Below are 17,590 nucleotides of genomic sequence, written 5' to 3' on the forward strand. Positions count from 1 at the left end.
AGATTTTCTCCCATTTTTTTTCTAAAATGTTAATAGTTTTACTTTTTCCATTTAAGTCTGTGACCCATTTGAGTTCATTGCTGTATACAATGTGCTACTTAGGTCGAGGTTCAGCTCTTGCCTATGGACGTCTGGTTCCTCCAGCACCATTTGCTGAAAGGCTCTCCTTCCTCAGGAGAATCGCTTTTGCATCTTTGTGAAAACCAATGGGGCACGTGAGTGTCGGCCTATTTCTGGATTCTCTGTTCTGTTGCATTGATATATAGTACACTGTAGTTAGTAATCTTCAGCTAATACCATGCTGTAATTTTCAATGTTTTAGTAGTTTAAAATAAACAAGAAACAGATACCATTAATATTTTACACTTATTATTTTGAAATAATTGTAAGTTCACAAGAAGTTACAAAAATAATATAGATGTCTTGTGTCCCCTTAACCCAGCTTCCCCCAGCGGAAACTAGAAGTGTAGTGAGTTGTGAAACCAGGACGTTGACATCAGCATAATAGCACTGACTAGATGACAGACTCTAGTGCGATTTGCACCAGTTTTTGCATCTGCTCGTGTGTGTCTGCACTTGTGTGTCATTTCATCAGTGACATTAAGTTTAATAATATACTTTATTTAACCCAGTATATCCAATAGGATACCATTTCAGCATATATTCTGAAGAAAAGTTATTAATGAGGAATTCTAGATTCTTTTATTCCTACTAAATTTTCAAATCCTCATGGTATTTTATACTTCATATCTGTGTCCCATCTGTGCTATTTACCTAATATTTGTCTTTGAAACTGGACTCACTTAAAATGTATATAACTCACTTAAGAAGTGATTTTATACCCCTGCCTTCAATGGAAAACCAATATGACTTGCCCTAAATAAGAGGAAACAATAAGAATACGTAGAATATGAAAACATGATATATTCCATCTACATAGGAGCAGTAGTCTGTCTGAGGCCTGGTCTCTCTTCAAGGGGAGATTATAAAGTGTTAAGGAGCCTGCTGTCCTCTGATCAGAGAAGTCGAAGGAGAGTTGAGAATGGAAACTTTCCCACAGTGCGGTTCCATAGGATGAGGCGGTGCCAGTAAACTGTCATCTCGGTGCCAGCCTGAGGCCCCTCCACGCTTCACCCCCTGCCAGCGGGTCCTGGGCAGACAGTAACTGAGAAGTCCGTCGTGCCGGGCCCTGTGCTCAGGCCTGGGGACCCGAGGCTGCCTTAGATGAAGTCCTTGCCAGGTGAGAGGGGTTGTGCAGTCAGATGGAGGCAAACCCAAGGCCTGTGTGATCACCCAGAAGGCACCTGTGCCGGGCAGAATGCCACCCGAATTCTTGAAAGGAATTTCCTTCCAGGCAAGGAGGGTGAGGAAGGGCCTCTAGGAAGAGGGGACAGAGGAGCAGATCCCTAGAGGAGGCTGTTGCGTGATGTGGTGTGTGTGCGGGTGTGCTTGTGTGGGGAGGGGTGGAAGGGCGAGATGGAGGTGGGTGGCAGGAACATCCAAATGGGTGAGGGGCAGCAGTGAGAGGTGGGCTGCAGCGGAAACAAGGGGTAAGGCTGCTGAGTGGTGGATGGCGGAGGGGCCAGGCTGCGACAAGCAGGCCCCGGAAGGAGGCTGCTGGGGTCGTCAGGTGCAGGGCCATGGAGGCCTAGCCCAGGACGGCGGTGGGAATGGGGAGGTGGGTTTGGGCGAGTCTTCAGGAGGTTGATGGGAAGGAGCCACTCGGGAGAGGCCCTCGGGCAGGGCAGACCCAGAACCTCTCTCCTAAAGCCCTGAATAGCTAAAGGATCCCCCCAACTGGGCAGGGGACAGTCTCCCTGCCCCTCACCTCCCGTCCTTCCCCTCCACGTCCTTCCATCAGCTTTCTGTTCCGTCTGTGCCCAGAGGTCTGGCCGACCCAGAACCTGGGTCACCTGGGCTGTGCAGCACAGAAACAACTCGAAGGCCCTGCTCTCTGCTGAAACCCCACGAGGGAAGGGGTTGAAATCTGCGCTCTCCTCTGAGGCCACTGCTGTAAGGGAAGGACGTGGGCGGCTTTGCTCATGTTTGTGACCTCAGCACCCAGCCCCGTGCTGGGCGTGTGGGAGGCCCTCGGTACTTCCAGCGGCCAGTGGCTGGAGGCATGAGTGGCCCGCCCGCCCGTCTTGTAGCCCAGAGGCCGAGCTGGGTGCCTAGCACGTAGCAGGTGCTCCTCAAATTAAATGAGGCCGGGGAGCAGGAGGGAGGGAAGGAAGGGAGGGAGGGAGGAAAGGAAGGATGGGTTGGAAGAAAGAAGTAGCCTTGCTCACTTTTGTTTGTTCCCAGAGCCTAGCCCCTGCCTGGCGCATAGTAGGTGCTCGGTTTATGTATGTTGGATGTTACTCCATGGATGTTCAATGGGTGTTTCCAAGGCACAGGGTCCCAGGTCAGAGCCACCCTTTTCCTGTGGGACTGGCTCTCTCCAGGGGTCCCGGCGTTTCCGGTGACCGTGCACCATGTGCCCTGGCAGGCGGATGAGCAGGCTCAGGCCGCTGCACACAGACCCCGGCAGAGTGGCTGGGCTGTGGGGCAGTCGTGCGGCAGAGGCTGCGGGAGCCCCGCACAGCTGCCCTGGCTAAGTGCTCACCAGGGGCCAGCCTGGCGGTCACTGCACCAAATGATGCCCGGGCCTCCGCCATCAGCATCAAGGTGACGGGCAGCTTAGCTCAGGGAGCGGGGAGGGCGTGAAGGCCAGGATCCACGCCCTCAGGGTGCGGCAGGCATGGTGAGGGATGGGTGTCTGGGCCCTCGGGACAGAGGGTCACCCTAGCTATTGGGTGGACGGTGACTGGAGTCTGACCTGAGTTTGAACTCCAGCCCCACCACTTCCCAGCTCTGGGGCCGCAGGCAAGCACCCATAGTTGTGGGCCTCACTTTCCATATCTATCAAATGGGAATAATGGTTTAGAGGGGAGGTTTGTGTGCAGTTTAAACAGATAGTGTGTCCAGAGCCCCTAGTGCTGTGCTAGACTTTCATTTATTCACCAAATGCTACTGAGTGCCTGTTATGTGCCAGGTACCATCAGGAATGTCCTGGAAGGTAGGAATACTTCAGTGACCAAGACAGACACTTCTGTTCTTAGGGATTCTCCAGTTCATCGGCCCAAGGCAAGAGGGAGTTCTCTTCACTAGTGATGTATCAGCCATCAAGGGCCACACGACTACTGCATAGCAGGCAACCCCCGAAGGTCAGTGACTTCCGACAACACACATTTCCTTTACTTGTGAGTCTGTGGGTCAGCAGGGCAGTTCTACTCTGAAGGTCAACTGTAAGTTTTGTTGACCTTCTTGGGCCTCGCAGCTGCCTGGGTGACTTGGCTCTGCTGCACAGGTCATCCTCCAGCAGGCCAACCTGGGCATGTTATCATAGTGAACACAGATCACAGAGAGAGACACACAAGCTCTTTTTAAGTCTGTGCCCTTGGGACTTTGCTAACACCCCATGGCCAGCGCTGGTCACATGGCCTAGCCTAGCTTCAGAGTAGGCAGGAAAATCATTGAGCCCATTTTGGAAACTGTGTACCATGTACCCCAAGGTCCATGCACAAGAGGGGTCCCCAGATGGCAATTATTTTCTGCTTGTGACCTTAGTTTCCGTGGCTTCCCATCCTAACAATTGGATGAGGTAGGAAATATTTCACCTCCTCCCCCCATTTCACAGAAGAATACACTAATGTCCAGAGAGGTGAAGTGTCTTGCCTGAGGTCACACAGCAAGGGAGCAGCAGAGTTGGGATTTGATCCTGGGTATGTGGTGATTTCATATAGCTGTCGTATGAGCTCTTTTTGCTCCTCCTGGGAAAATTTTATTTGCTCATTTCTGGCATAAGGATGATTTTCTCAGTGTCGCTGGAGAAGAGCATGGCCCTGTCCTGTATTTGGGTCCTGTGTGGCCACCTGGTCATGGGCAGGAGGCTGGCCAGGGCTGAAATGAGGATGACAGTCACTCAGCCCCAGCCCAGCTGGCACTGTCCACTGCGGTACACAGAGGAGGCTCCACAGGCTTCCTTGGGGGAAGGGGAGGCCAGGCTGACAGGGAAAACCAGGAGGCCCACGGCGGTGGTGGCAGCTGGAGACAGCAAGAAGGAAAGTCAGAGTGTTGGTCAGAGGGCTCTGGGCTACCCTTTCATCCCAGGACTCCCTCACTCATCCACCCTCCTGTCTCCCTGCCTGTCCGTCCACTCACCCATCTATCCATTCATTCACTTATTTATCAACTTATATATCCTTTAACAATTTTGTTCATTAATGTATAGTTGGTATTCAGTATTCTATTAATTTCAAGTGTACAACATTGTGACTTGACATTTGTGTACCTTACAATGGGATCACCACAATATATCTATCACCATACAAAATTAATATCGTAACAACTCATCCTTCTTCTTATCCACCCACCACTGAAGTGCCCTTGCACACATTGTCCCATCTACTCCTCCCCCCATTCAGCCATATTCTAATCCATTCAAGGTCTCCATTCCTCTATCTGCCTGTCCATTCATTCATCCATCTATCCTCCTGCCCACTTAGCCACCTGTGCCCCCACCCATCTATTCACATATCCATCCATCCATCCATCCATCCATCCATCCATCCATCCATCCATCCATCCATCCATCCATCCATCTCTCCCTTCTCCTTTCCCATGGCCACCCCAACATTGTCGCTGCCATTGTCCACTTGAACACTACGTAAAGATGATGAAGACCCAGACAGAGTGAGCAAGGAAGCGTTTGGAATTTATTTCCTTTCCTCTCTGTCACGTTTTCTCTTTCCTATCCGTAAGCTCCTCTTTGTAACTCATCCCCAGCCCCTCATTTTATGACTCTCACCCTGAAGGACCTGGTCTCATCCAGGCGCTTGAGCTCCAGGGATCATCGATGGTTACAGTATCTCCCCGAGCTCTCCACTTCCACCTTCTCAGCCCCTCCCTGGCTCCCAATCCCTGCACCCCGTCCGCACTATTGAATCACGTTGAGCAAGCCTGAGTGGCCTGGGCAGGGAGCTGGCCTGGGAGTCAGGATGGCTGGGCCTGTCCTGCTGCAGGGGCCCTGTGAAGTCTGGTTCTGCCCTGGGATCCCTCACATGGGTGGCTCTGGTCATTAAGGCTTGTTCCCTTCCTTCCATCCGTCAGGAAATTCTCAAGGAGACGCTTCACGCTCCGGAGCAGAGGAAGCAATTTCAGCAGAAGAAGGGGAAGAGCTAACACAAAGTTGGTGTGCTTGAGGGAACCTGCTCCCTGGTGAGCCAGGGGCTCCGTGCCGTACCCTGGATCCCCGGCAGCATCCTGCACAATCTCTGAAGCCGATTTATTTTGCACAGCCCCAGCACACAATGCTATTTCATTGTGTTTTCAGATTGAACCTGCCCATTGGTTTTACTTGGATTCCTACATGCAGGACACACCAGGATTCCCTCAGTGTGGGATCAGAGACTTTGCTAGAGCTGCCTTGAGTCACTGCTCACTTTTGCTGCCTCAAGGACAGGATGTGGAAGCCGTTTTGGATGACTGGATGGAATATGAAATGGGATATCAACATATGGTGCAATTATTCTTGACGAGACACTTGAACATGTACTGTTGGTTCAAGGATACCTAGCGAAATCCAGCTGGGCATTTCTACAGGAAAAGTAAATAAAGAAGCTCCTCCTGGTGGGACTGCTAGAGTGGTCTTTTAAGAAACTGGTTTTGATAGCAAATATTGTAGTTGTAAGCGATGATTACATTGCACTTCAAATCCATGACCAGCTTGCTTGTCTGAACATCATTCCAGGAATTCCGAAAGACACAACATTTGACCTGAAAAGCAGAAGAGAGATTCAGAACATTGTGCGGTTCTCCACAGAGAAGTTGCCCTGTCACGGAAAAGAAATGACTCCCAAATCCAAACTTGGTTTGGCTCCTCACAACTTTTTGATGGCCGATCCTATTATCGGACCTGTAAGGGACTGGCTTTCTCGTAGCTTTGGAGATTCCTCAGACTGACAGTGGGTTCTCTACAGCTCACCACCTAAACCTTTACACTGGAAAAACACGGAGTCAAAGCAAATTTCAGCACAGTTGGTAGTTATTTCCCAAAGGTTCTTCTGGTGCCCAGTGGGTAAAGCACAGCCAACCACTGCAGCAACGTCACATAATACTTTTTCTGAAATGTCTGATATTTTAAAAGCAAAGAATCAAAGTGTGAGGGGAAATGGCAGAAAGCAGTGTCAAGAAGAGAACACATGGGTCCATAGCCCGTCAGCCAGCCAAACAGTGGAATCGCTTGATGAAATATGTATAAAAACAAGCTTCATCCATGAAATCTTCAGGATAATTTTGCAACCGATGCTGCACGTGACTTACCTGCCTCTGGGGAAGGCCAGGTGCTAGACCCTGCGGAGGGACAGTGTGGGGCATGTGATGGACACCGCAAGTTCCCCTTTCCATCCAGAGCCTCTCTGAGTGTCAGGTTGACCATGACGCTGTCACGAAAATCCTGGCCCTTTGAGAGCGTCAGGTGTTCTGTGGGAGCCCCAAGCGCAGGGGCCCAATGCATTTGAAGGGGGCCTCTCTGCACCTTACCTTTCTCAGGTGTTTTAAAGAACTGCAGGGAGGCAATGAGGTTTCTGAAGATATTGCTCTCTGTACAGAGTAATATCCATGAGTTTAAACTGAAAACGCAGTTACAAGCTTTTCTACAGATGCATCTTTTTACTGTTTGGCTAATAAATTTATGTTGCTTTTTTAAGGTATTTTGTTCTCTGATTGTGGTTTATATTCTTTCAAGAAAAATGCTTTTATTCATTTTTCACAGAGAGAAGGAGGAAGAGGAAAAGAGAGAGAAAAGCATCGATGTGAGAGAGAAACATCCGTTGTTTGCCTCCCGCACGCCCCCCAACTGGGGACTGAACCCACAACCTTGGTGTGTTCCCTCACTGGGAATCAAACTGCCCACCTTTCAGTGCCCGGGACTGTGCTCAGCCCACTGAGCCACACCGGCCCGGGCTTATTTTATATTCTGATCAAGAAAATAGTATTTGAGCTATGAAGCAGTCAATCTACGCATTTCAGTGATTGCAAGAGTGTCTCTTATACTGCAATTAGAAAGGGAAGTTAAAGCACAGTTATGAAGTGAACCCAGAGCTGAAATGTCACCGAGGTCAAGATGGCTGGTCCCCTGCCTTGGTGGCATTGGCACCTTCCTTGGCGTCTCAGCACTGAGGCTCTCCGACCCTGCTCTGCCTGGAGCTGGGCTGACAGGTTTGACTTAGAGCCAGCATCCGCCAGGCCACGCTCACGTTCAAGACGAACCCTTAGCCCTTCACGAAGGGACACGGTCCTCGCCTGCAGAGGGACTGAGTCCGGGTGGCAGTTGCTGCTCTAATTTGGCGTGTGCTGGATGCAGTCAGCGCACCCACGAGCCTGCGGGAGAGACGGCAGCAGGGAGCAGAGGCCGGGCCCAGGGCTGCCTTGGCCGTGTCCTCGCCCCGGCCACCAGCCCTCCGTGTGCACAGGATTCTGCCGGGCGAATTCTTCCACAGCGCTGCTGGGTAAATACGCAGGACAGCTGAGGCCATTAGGTTTTAGGCTGCAGCTCAGGGTGGACCTGGGGACCCTGGTGTCTTGTTTGGTTCCGTCGCAGCAGCAGCAGAGACCGAGCTGCTCTCATCAGCCCGCCGAGGCCCCTGGGGGCCGGGCGGCAGCAGAGGGTGGGAAGCTGCCCCGAGTTCAAGTGAAGCGTCTCCCTGGGGGGTCAGAGCATGACGGTCACACGCACAAGGCTCCCAGGAATGTGCTTGGCTCCTTCAGGATTCTTAAGTCCACGTCAGGATGGCAGTGCCCACTCTCAGGAGAATTTCAGCTGTAACAGGGGACAGTCACCCGGGTGTTAGGGGGACTCCAGTGTCTGGGCGGCTTCTGACCTCAGCGAAGATATTTCTTTGTGGGGGTGGGGAGCGTGAGCATATGCGTGCGGGCGCATCTGTTGTGTAGGTTTCAAAAAGCACCTTTTAGCATGTGGTATCCACAAAATACACCTCTGCCAAAAGTTTATTGTGGAAATCTTTATTCTGTACAGACAGCCTATTTAATTGGAGTTCTAGGTAACTCCTTGGGACTATCAAAAGAAATGCTGTTGTAAGAAATTCACTGTATTATTTTGCTTTGGCTTTTAAAAGACTTAATTATAAAGGAGAAATTCTAATTATTAATAAAAGTGTCACCTTCTTGGTGCTAAGCAGGAGAACTCACAATTACAGCATTGAGTTTAGAATTAGGTTATTTACAATCTTGCATCTTGAAATGTGACAAATTTGTGAACCCTTCTGTGACTTTATATATATGTATATATATATATATATATATATATATATAATTTTCATTTGAAATTTACATTCACTGTTATTCTGTAGTAGTTCCAGATGCAGAGCAAAGTGGTTAAAAATCATGTACTTGACAGAGTGCCCCCCACCCCTCCCGAATTCAAGTACCCACCTGGCCCCGCACATATTCATCTTTGCATCACTGACTATATTCCCTGTGCTGTGATCTATAGCCCTGTGGCTGTTCTGTAGCTACCAATTCGTCCTTTTAATCCCTTCACCTTTTTCAACCTGCTCGTAACCCCCCTTCCTTCTGATACCTGACAGTCTGTTCTCTGTATCTAAGAGTCTGTTTCCATTTTGTTTGTTCATTTTCTCCATTAGATTCCACATATAAGTGAAATCATATGGTATTTGTCTTTCTCCGTCTGACTTATTGAACTCAGAATAATGTTCTCTAGGTCTATCAGTGCTGTTGCAAAAGCTAAGATCTTTTTAAAAAAATGCACGACATGATTGTGCTCGGAAGCTCTTACTGTTCCTTCCAGAAGCACAGCTGCTCTGCCTGGTCTCCTTGAGGTCTATGTAGAGTTGGTCCCAGGATTCCAGACTTCTGTTCCTGATCAAGGGGGGAAAACTTTGTTTGCCTGACAGGTAAATAATTTCCCCTTGTTTACTGTCGTCTGAATACCATTTACTTTTTAGTAATTTTGTGTGTGTTTTCTTTTCTAAGTGAATCCTGTACCATGGTCAGTCTTTCAGGTTCCTAGAGCTGGAGTTTTCAGCTCTCAATACTGTAGCAAGAGAGACTCGAGTTAGTTATCAGAAGCGTGTCTTCTAAGGGTGTTGAGCCTTCTCAAGAACCAACAATCATCTCTTCAGTTTGGCCGGTTCGACAGTAGCTCAGTATTGATGATGTTGTGCTGCTTTACTCAGTGCCCGAGGAACAAAATGTTGTTGGGATGGGGATTTGGTAACTTGAGGCCTTTAGCTATCTTGACAGTTTGAGATAAAGTCTATGTGAGTTAAAGTCTATGTGGGTATGTGACTCGAGTGTGCAGAGCCCCCGGAGGGTGGGTGTGGGGGCGATCCGCGCATCTGCTATGCTCATTCCCTCGGACCCGTGCATGCGTTTCTCAGGGTCCAGATTTCCCTGAGAAAGGCCAGGCGTAGCCTTAGAGCCGGACTTCTCCTTTGAGAAATTTCAGACGGTTTGGAGAAATCGAGCGACAAGGAGAGTGCCGAATATGCAGTGATGTGCTTGTGTGTGCTGCAGGCTGAGGCGAGAAGAGGCCTTGTGTTGGTTTCATTATGTCTTTGAGAGAGAAAGTGGTCTTTGAATTTACTTTTTAAATGTTCTTATGTTCCACCTGTCTGATCTGCGGGGTCCAGGCAAGGATACCTGCTGCCACTGGGCCATGGACCCATGACCAGCAGGCACCCCGAGGGGGGCCGCCCGCAGTGGGGGACACCCTGTGCACAGCAGGCTGCCCTGCGGTGGCCCTGGAGGTCAGGACGGAGGCACAGGGGGCGGGGCAACTGCAGAGCGGCCCCTTAAACCCAGCTGCCTGAGAAATCCCAGGGTTCCAGTAGAATATATCTTTCTCTTCGGCAGAAATGAACAATTAAAAGAGAAATTAATAAAATGTATTGGAAAAAGAGAAGATATGTTTGTGAGCTTGGTTTTGTGGCACAGGCAGTCCCTGCCCAATACACAGTTTCTAATTGTGCCCCTTGGCACTGCGGGGTCTTGTGGGAGTCAGGGTTCCCCCTGAGTAGAGCGAGGAGGGAAGGCTTTTTAAAAAGCAATGTTTTATAATCTGTCTCCATAATCTCTTGCCTTTATTACTCACATAACCTCCTAAGGGGTCATATTCTACCCCCGCCTTGTGCTCCTTCAGTGTCTTCTGCACACTGCGCCATGATGAGCTTCCTAAAGCACAACTCTGATCCCCTGAGGCCCCTCTTTAACCCGTCAGTGTCTACGCATAGCCTCTGGGATTTATCACTAAGGGTCTCTATAGGAAACAACTTATTCCAGAAGGTTCAGGGGAAGAGACTTCTAATGAAAGCACTGTTTGCAGATATACAGGAGGTTAAGGAAGCACACAAGGAATGGGGAGCCACCCAGGGGGGAGCCAAGGAGGGAGCGTTTCCCCCCTAGACTGAGGGACCTGAGAAGGAAGAGTTAGGGGCTCCCAGGGAGAGCTGGGGAGGGGCCGGTTCCCGGAGCCCACCCAGAGGGCACAACTGCCCTGGAGATGAGACTCCAGAGTCGCACCTGAGGAAGACCATTACTTTCCTCCCTGCTGCCCATCGATGACCCTCGGGAGCTCCCCATTATCCCACTTGTGTGGGAAACCAGCTGGCAAAGGCGTGGGTGACCCAGTGTGCAGGGCTCGGCTTGCTGGGGCGCAGGGCAGGGCAGAAGAGAGAGAGAGTGGGCCTGGGCAGGGGTGGTGATGAGACTTGGCAATTGAACGATCAGCACAGGGACTATTAAAAATAATATTTAGCTGGCTGGCTGAACAGTATTATTACGAGGACTCATGAGATGCTGGTGACAGTGCTTGTCACTGCGTGGCTGCTGGGTGAGTTGGTGTCCTTTCTTGTTTATCGCACCCACCCCGGGGAGAGAGTGAATGTTAGCTCAGTGTTTGCTCAGCTAGTTCTTGTGTTCTGTCCCTGCCACTTTATGGTTATTTCCTGTAGGGGAAACGCAGTGAGGTTTTTCAGCTTCTCTCCCTTATACCTCCCGGGCCCCCTCAAACAACTTTTCTTAGCAGCACTGGAAACCTGTGATTTTTTTCCACTTCTTTCCATTCTTTTTATTTAAAAATTTTTTTATTAAAAATATGTTTTTATTGATTTTAGAGAGAGAGGAAGGGAGAGAGATAGAGAGATAGAAACATGAATGATGAGAGTCATTGATCGGCTGCCTCCTTCAGGCCCCTTACTAGAGACCAAGCCCGCAACCCGGGCTTGTGCTCAGACTGGGCTCCGGTGACCTCTTGGTTCATGAGTCGATGCTCAACCACTATTTAAAAAATTCTTAATGGGAACTTTCAAACAAACATAAAAGTAAAATAGTACAACGAACAAACTTCCATGTGTCTCTCAATCACTAATTGATAATTAAAAAATTATCAACAGCTTGTTTTCCTTCATCCCCTCTACCCTTTTCCTTGCTAGCACATTTTTAAACAAATCCCAGAAGTCAGGACATTTTACTGTGGACCTTTTTAATGAAGAACTTTTATCTTTGACAAAACCACTGTGTCTTTGTCATTTTTGATAAAGACAAAGATCAATCTTTAACTGTATCTAATGCTCAGTGCATGTTCAAATTTTCCCAATTGTCTTGTGATGTCTTTTTTGGTTGGATGGTTCGCATCAGCTACCAAACAGCCCCCCCATCTGTCATTCTTTTTAGGTAAAATTCCGGTCTGACTTGAGGGTAGAGCCTGCCCGGGAGGGAAGATGTGGCAGCCCCCTGGGTGTGGGGCATTTTGTGCCACCCTCAAGGTAATTATTCCCCTGATGTTTTCGTTACCATGCCCACAAGAGGCAGCTCCAACCGCCCCCGAACGGTGGGCAGCCCTGCAGCCCCCAGCGGGTATGAGCTCCTCCTGGGGGCCTGGGAAGAGGCATTTGGGGTGAGGTATCTGTCAAGCACGAGAACTTGCAGTGCTGCCTGTTCCAGCTCATTTACTTCAGACTTTTTATTCGCCGCCTTGTGGGGTAGGGCTGGGCGTGGAAAGGCGAAGAGGCGTGAGGCCGGGGTGGGGGCTTGGGCAGGTCCTCAGCCTTAATCCTACCTAGCTGATCTTTAATAAAATCAGCTGTTAGAGAGTCTAGATCCTAGCAAAGAAAAAATAAACGAATTATCACCAAGTTTCTTTGCCTCCTGTCTGTTCTAGTTTCTTTAGGGTCAAAGGAAAATGGCTGAACTAACACCTACACAAGCAGGCGGTCAGGTGACTCAAAACCACATCTTGGGCTCCAATCCCTCTTCCCTCTAGGGAGTCTCGTGGCCTCTGTGTCCCTGCTCAGGGGAGACCTTCCAATTCTCGGTTAGCAGGCAGTCTCTTGCACTGTCCTGAAATCCTCTCTCAGTTGGGAGTTTTGCCCTCTGTTGCTCCACAGAAGGCCACGATTTGGGGCAAGGAGGATATAAGTCTAGAATAGCTGAAAAATGCAGTTTAGTTTACAGTAGCAACAGTCTTGCGGCCTCCATACAATTAGATTAAGAGCTAATTATAGCTAATGTTAATTAGTACTTATCACGTGTTGTGTATTTCCCAGGGCTGCTGTAACACAGGGCTGCTGGGTGGCTCCAGCAACAGACATTTATTTTCTCACAGTTCTGGGGGCTGGAAGTCTGAGATCAAGGTGTCAGTGGGGTTGGTCGTGGGGGAGACTGTGTCTGGCTTCTCGGCTAGTTTCTGGTGGTTTGCTAGCCATCTTCGGCATTCCTTGGCTCTTCAAAGCATCCTCCCAGTCTCCACCGTCACCTTCACAAGGTGTTCTCCTCGCGTGCGTGTCTCTGCGTCCTAACCTCCTCTTTTCATAAGGACACCAGCCATATTAGACTAGGGCCCACCAGAACGACTTCATTCCTGTTAACTAATCACACCTGCCATGTCCCTGTTTCCAAAGAAGATTGCACTTTGAGGTGCTTGGGTAGGACGTCAACATCTGACATGGACTTCAACCCATAACATGTGCCAGTGCTTTGCATGTATTCTGAGATTTATTCCCACAACAACACCTTTAGGTAGGGAATGCTACCCTCGTTTTGAAGTTGAGGAAACAGGCTTAAATAATTCAACAATTTGTTCATGATTACACAACCAGTAAGTGGCAGAAAGAGGACTTGGGACCTACTACTCTGATTCCAGAACTCAGGATTTTAATGACTTATTTATACTGTCGTATTTCTCCTTATATCAGTTTTCTTTCCCTTCTCTTGTAACTGCAGCAAGTTACTTGCCAGAAACTAATGACCATTAGGAATTATTTCTATGGTCCCCTAACACTGCCACCTGGTGGTGAAGACAATTACAGCAGTTTCTGGCAAAAATTGCCCTGCATGAAATGTTCCCTGGGCTTTCCCCTAATTACGCCAATACAATCAAGCAATTACGAATTCTGCTTGATCCTGCTTGGAACCAAACACAAGTCATATGACAAAGCATAAGAACAGTACAGCACAGAGTTTCAGCTGTTCTGAAGGGACCTAAATTTTGCTGATTGAAATATGTAACTCACCATAGAAAGCACAAGTACCTATTTCGTGATAATACATCGAACAGCTTTATATTTCCAAAACCTACATGTTTTTGAAACTTAACCCAGCCTTATTCTGTTTTGAAAAACTGGTTTCTGCCGATGCCCTAGTTCTGATGACTCACTCCAGACACCATTTGTTTCTGCTGTTCAAACTCAGGATTCAATATTAACTCAAGATTAATTAGCAATCACTAACCGTTAACTGCTCTTTTTGAAAGAAAAGGAGAGGCCGTACAGAAGAATTGGCTTTGTTGCTTTTCCGTCCCTGGATGTGCAGTTTCCTAGGTCTTCATTTGGCATCTCTCTCTACAGTTTGCATCCACCATTCAGTATATCCTACCACAAGTTCAGAAGGAATGTGACATACCATGCTGAAGAATAAGCTAGAAAAAAATCATATTGAAATCACCTGTTTTCAGAGCTGGACGACACCTTAGAGCTTATCTAGTGTGGATCGCACCATTTGTTTGGGTTCTCACAGGGGACTGGTAGGAAATCTTGCAAGAAAGGGATGGCCGAATTGACTTTTGGGAGGTGATGGTCGTAATCAGAAAGTGCTCATCATGACTTCCTGTAACCCGCAAGGACATGACCAACGTGGGGTGTGGGTACTGAGCCTGGGCCTGGGGCGGGAATACTGATTGAGAGCTTTAACAACGTTGCATTTTTGTCTTGGATCAAATGCTTTCAACCACAACATCAGAGTACTGCCAGTGATATGTTACTGATAAGTGTAGTACCACCGTTTGCGAAGGCTTTCCCTCAAACAATTTCAAACTAAGAGAAAAGTTGCAAGTACAGTACAAAGAACTTTGCCCCCATAGAACCATCTAAGAGTTAAGTTGCCAACCTGATGTCCCATCACCCATTAATACTCTAATGTGTATTTCCCACAAGCAAGGATGTTTTCTTAGATGAGCTCAACACAGTCATCAAGATCAGGGAACTAACACCAATACATTACTGCTATCCAGTCCTCAGACCCCACCCAAGTTTTGCCAGATGCTCCAATAATTTCTTTAATAGCAAAAGGAATCCATTCAGAATGAAACAGTGACTTTAGTTGTCAACTTTCTTTAGTGTCTTTCAGTGTAGAGCAGTTCCTCAGTCTTTTTTTACTTTTATTACCTTGACACTTAAAGTTTGCTGTTATTTGATGGAATGTTTTTGTATGATGCCTTCTCATAATTAGATTCATATTATGCATCATTGGCAGAAATATTACAAATGTGACAATGCTGTGTTCATGTCATTGTACCTGATGAGGTTGCATGGAATTTCAATTTGCCCTATTATTGAAGATGTTCACACTGGTCATTCGATTTAAGGTCGTGTGTGCATGCAGTGTTGCCTTGGTAATGAATGAGCCTTTTGTGGGAAAGTAGCTTGAAACTCTGTAAATATTCCATACCTCATCAAAATACCAATTTATTCTTTTGTATTAGCGTGGACTTATGGTGTCCTGTTTGTCTGGCAGGTTATAATCCATCACTATAATTATTTTGATGCTCAAATTGTCCCATATTTGGCCAATGTGGGTCCCTGTAAGCTGGCCTCTGATATATTGACATGTTCCCATCATTCTTGAAAACTTTCTTGCTTAAAAAATTTTCCTGAGCTAATCTAGTATTTTTCCTGTCCCAGCCAGGGAATCAGCCATTGTTTTCAAGGGGTTCTGGTTTATTTTCATGGGGAATGTTACTCAGAAGCCAAGACCTGAGTGCTAGATTTAGATATATGTATATATTTATGTATTCTATATTGAAAACCATGAGGTCACACCAATATTTCTAATTTTAATTCTAACTTTAATCTAATACTATGGATTTCACTCCAGTTTTCTCCCTTTTGGTATCTGTGACTCTCGTCTCTGACAGTGAGAAACCTGGCTCTTCTTACCTTGAGGAAGCTTACTTATTTCGTTAATCCCCCCGTATGCAACCAACCTCCAGCTGTGGCTGCTGGCCCACGCTCTGTGTGGACGGCCTCCACCCGCTCAGGCCACACCTGAGCCAGGTCCGCCCTCTGCCCTCTGCATGGACACTTTTCTCACCCTGCTCGGGTCTGACACCCCATCATGAGCTACCAAGTCCCCCACTTCCCTGGCCATGGATGCCTATGTCTCTCTGACCTACCTAATGGCTTTGGGACTGAAGTGTCCAGAAACAGAAAGGAAGGGGAAGGGGAAGGAGATTAGAAAGAATTGCAGACAATTAAAAACAAATTGTAGCAAATTCTCTTTCACTCATGTTCTTGTTTTCTTTCCTTACTAGACTGTAAGCTCCATGAGATGAGCCTGTGTCTGATTTACCATCACACGCCCAACACTTAGCATGTTTCCTGACACAAAGTAGGTATGACTAAACTTTTTGAATATATGAATGAGTGAACAACATGAGAAAAAGAGCTTTAGAGCTAGCATGTTGGGAAACGTAGTAACCTCCAACCCAACTTACCCAAGCCTGGGCCTGCGTGTCACATCCAGCACAGTGTATGGCACACAGTAGGCATTTAATACATTCTTTTTAAGTGGATAGACCCGAGGAGTTGTTTGATATATGCATTTCACCTGTGGTATGTTTCAGCGTGGAAAAACAAATCCTGGGAACTGTGGTCTTAAATGATGAAACAGGTTTACTACATTTTAAAGCAATACCTAGATAAATAAACTCAATGTTCAACTTGAACATAAACACTTAATAAAAGTTTGTTAAATCAGTGAAGCGCAATTGTCAGAGATAGAAATGGAGTTGGGTAAATTGAGGCTAATAAACTTGAGGAGGAAAAGAACTGGAATAATTTAAATGCAGGGTAAGACTGGCTGCATGAAAACCCAGAAGGAAGAAATCTGTGGGTCCCAGGGCAGATAACACACGGATGGCACAGGGAAGGTGCTGAAGGGGTCGCTCAGATTATGACTTTGAGAATGGGTCCTCAACTCAAGTTTTAGTGACATAATTAAAGCAAGTCCTTAACACAGCTCACCAGCTTCCTCTGCTTGTTATACTGTTCCTTCTTCCTAGGCAGTGCTTTTCAAACTCAAATAGCAACTCAGTTACCTCCGCCACCCAGGTGGAGTGTGAAAAACAGGCCCTACAAACTCCTGAAATATGCAGGCTATTTTAGATCAGCCTGAAGGATGAATTGTTCATCCATTCAACAAGTACTGACTGTCTGCCCCGAGCAGGGGTTGGTCCTGGGTGTAGGCGGTACAGTGCTGACAGGGCAGATAGGCCCCCACCCTAGTCTGGTGGACTTTGCAGACTAAGAGTGGCCAGAGTTAAGGGGCACAGAGGGGGATTAAAGGGGCAGATCTCAGAGCCAAGATGTGAGAAGGAAAATGGGGACTTGGGTATTTTAGAGCAACGAATTAGTCCTTCAGGCCACATGGCCGCTCTTTTAGCTTGAAATGTTGTGACTGCGCAGAATACGCTTCCACGCAGGAGGCGTAAATGGCGGGTTCTGTGCCCACCCTGCCCCCCAGTGCTGTTGGACAGGCCCCCGTGCTGCCTTATGACCCCCTGCACTTGGGGGGGCTCTGAGCAGACTAGTTAACTTTCTCTAGTGTGGGCTCCACATGCGGGACGGAGGGCAAGCTCTTCAGGAATAATCTATAAGAGAAATGGCTCAAATAATGCCATCAGTAAGCAGACAGAGGGAGGTTGCTGGTGATTTAAATAATGGCCTTCAGATCATCAAATGGTAAATGACTGGTGTTTGGCCGTAAAACCTTTCTCTAGATTTGAGTCCAAAAATAACATTATCAGGGTCCTAAAACAAAAGGGAAGCACCACTATCTCGACAAACACACACGCAGGACAACGTGCAGTGTCGGGGCTGGGACACCAAGGAGCCTAGAGCCAAGGCTTGAATTTCATTTTTAGTTTCCAAAATATTCCCAAGTTTGGGTGTCAGGAGAAAGAAAAAAATAGTCCTGCGAGGCCACATGCAGAGGAAGGGCTGCGACACAGGCTGAC

General features: G+C 47.7%; 1 pseudogene; it reads left to right on the forward strand.

Moving 5' to 3' along the window:
• The first annotated feature begins 1,570 nt into the window (after positions 1–1,570).
• LOC107529984 (m7GpppN-mRNA hydrolase-like) lies at positions 1,571–6,508 on the forward strand (annotated as a pseudogene).
• The last annotated feature ends 11,082 nt before the right edge of the window (positions 6,509–17,590 follow it).

This window comes from Miniopterus natalensis, chromosome 11 (genome assembly GCF_054644295.1).
Source record: "Miniopterus natalensis isolate mMinNat1 chromosome 11, mMinNat1.hap1, whole genome shotgun sequence".
In the NCBI taxonomy this organism is placed as follows: domain Eukaryota; kingdom Metazoa; phylum Chordata; class Mammalia; order Chiroptera; family Miniopteridae; genus Miniopterus; species Miniopterus natalensis.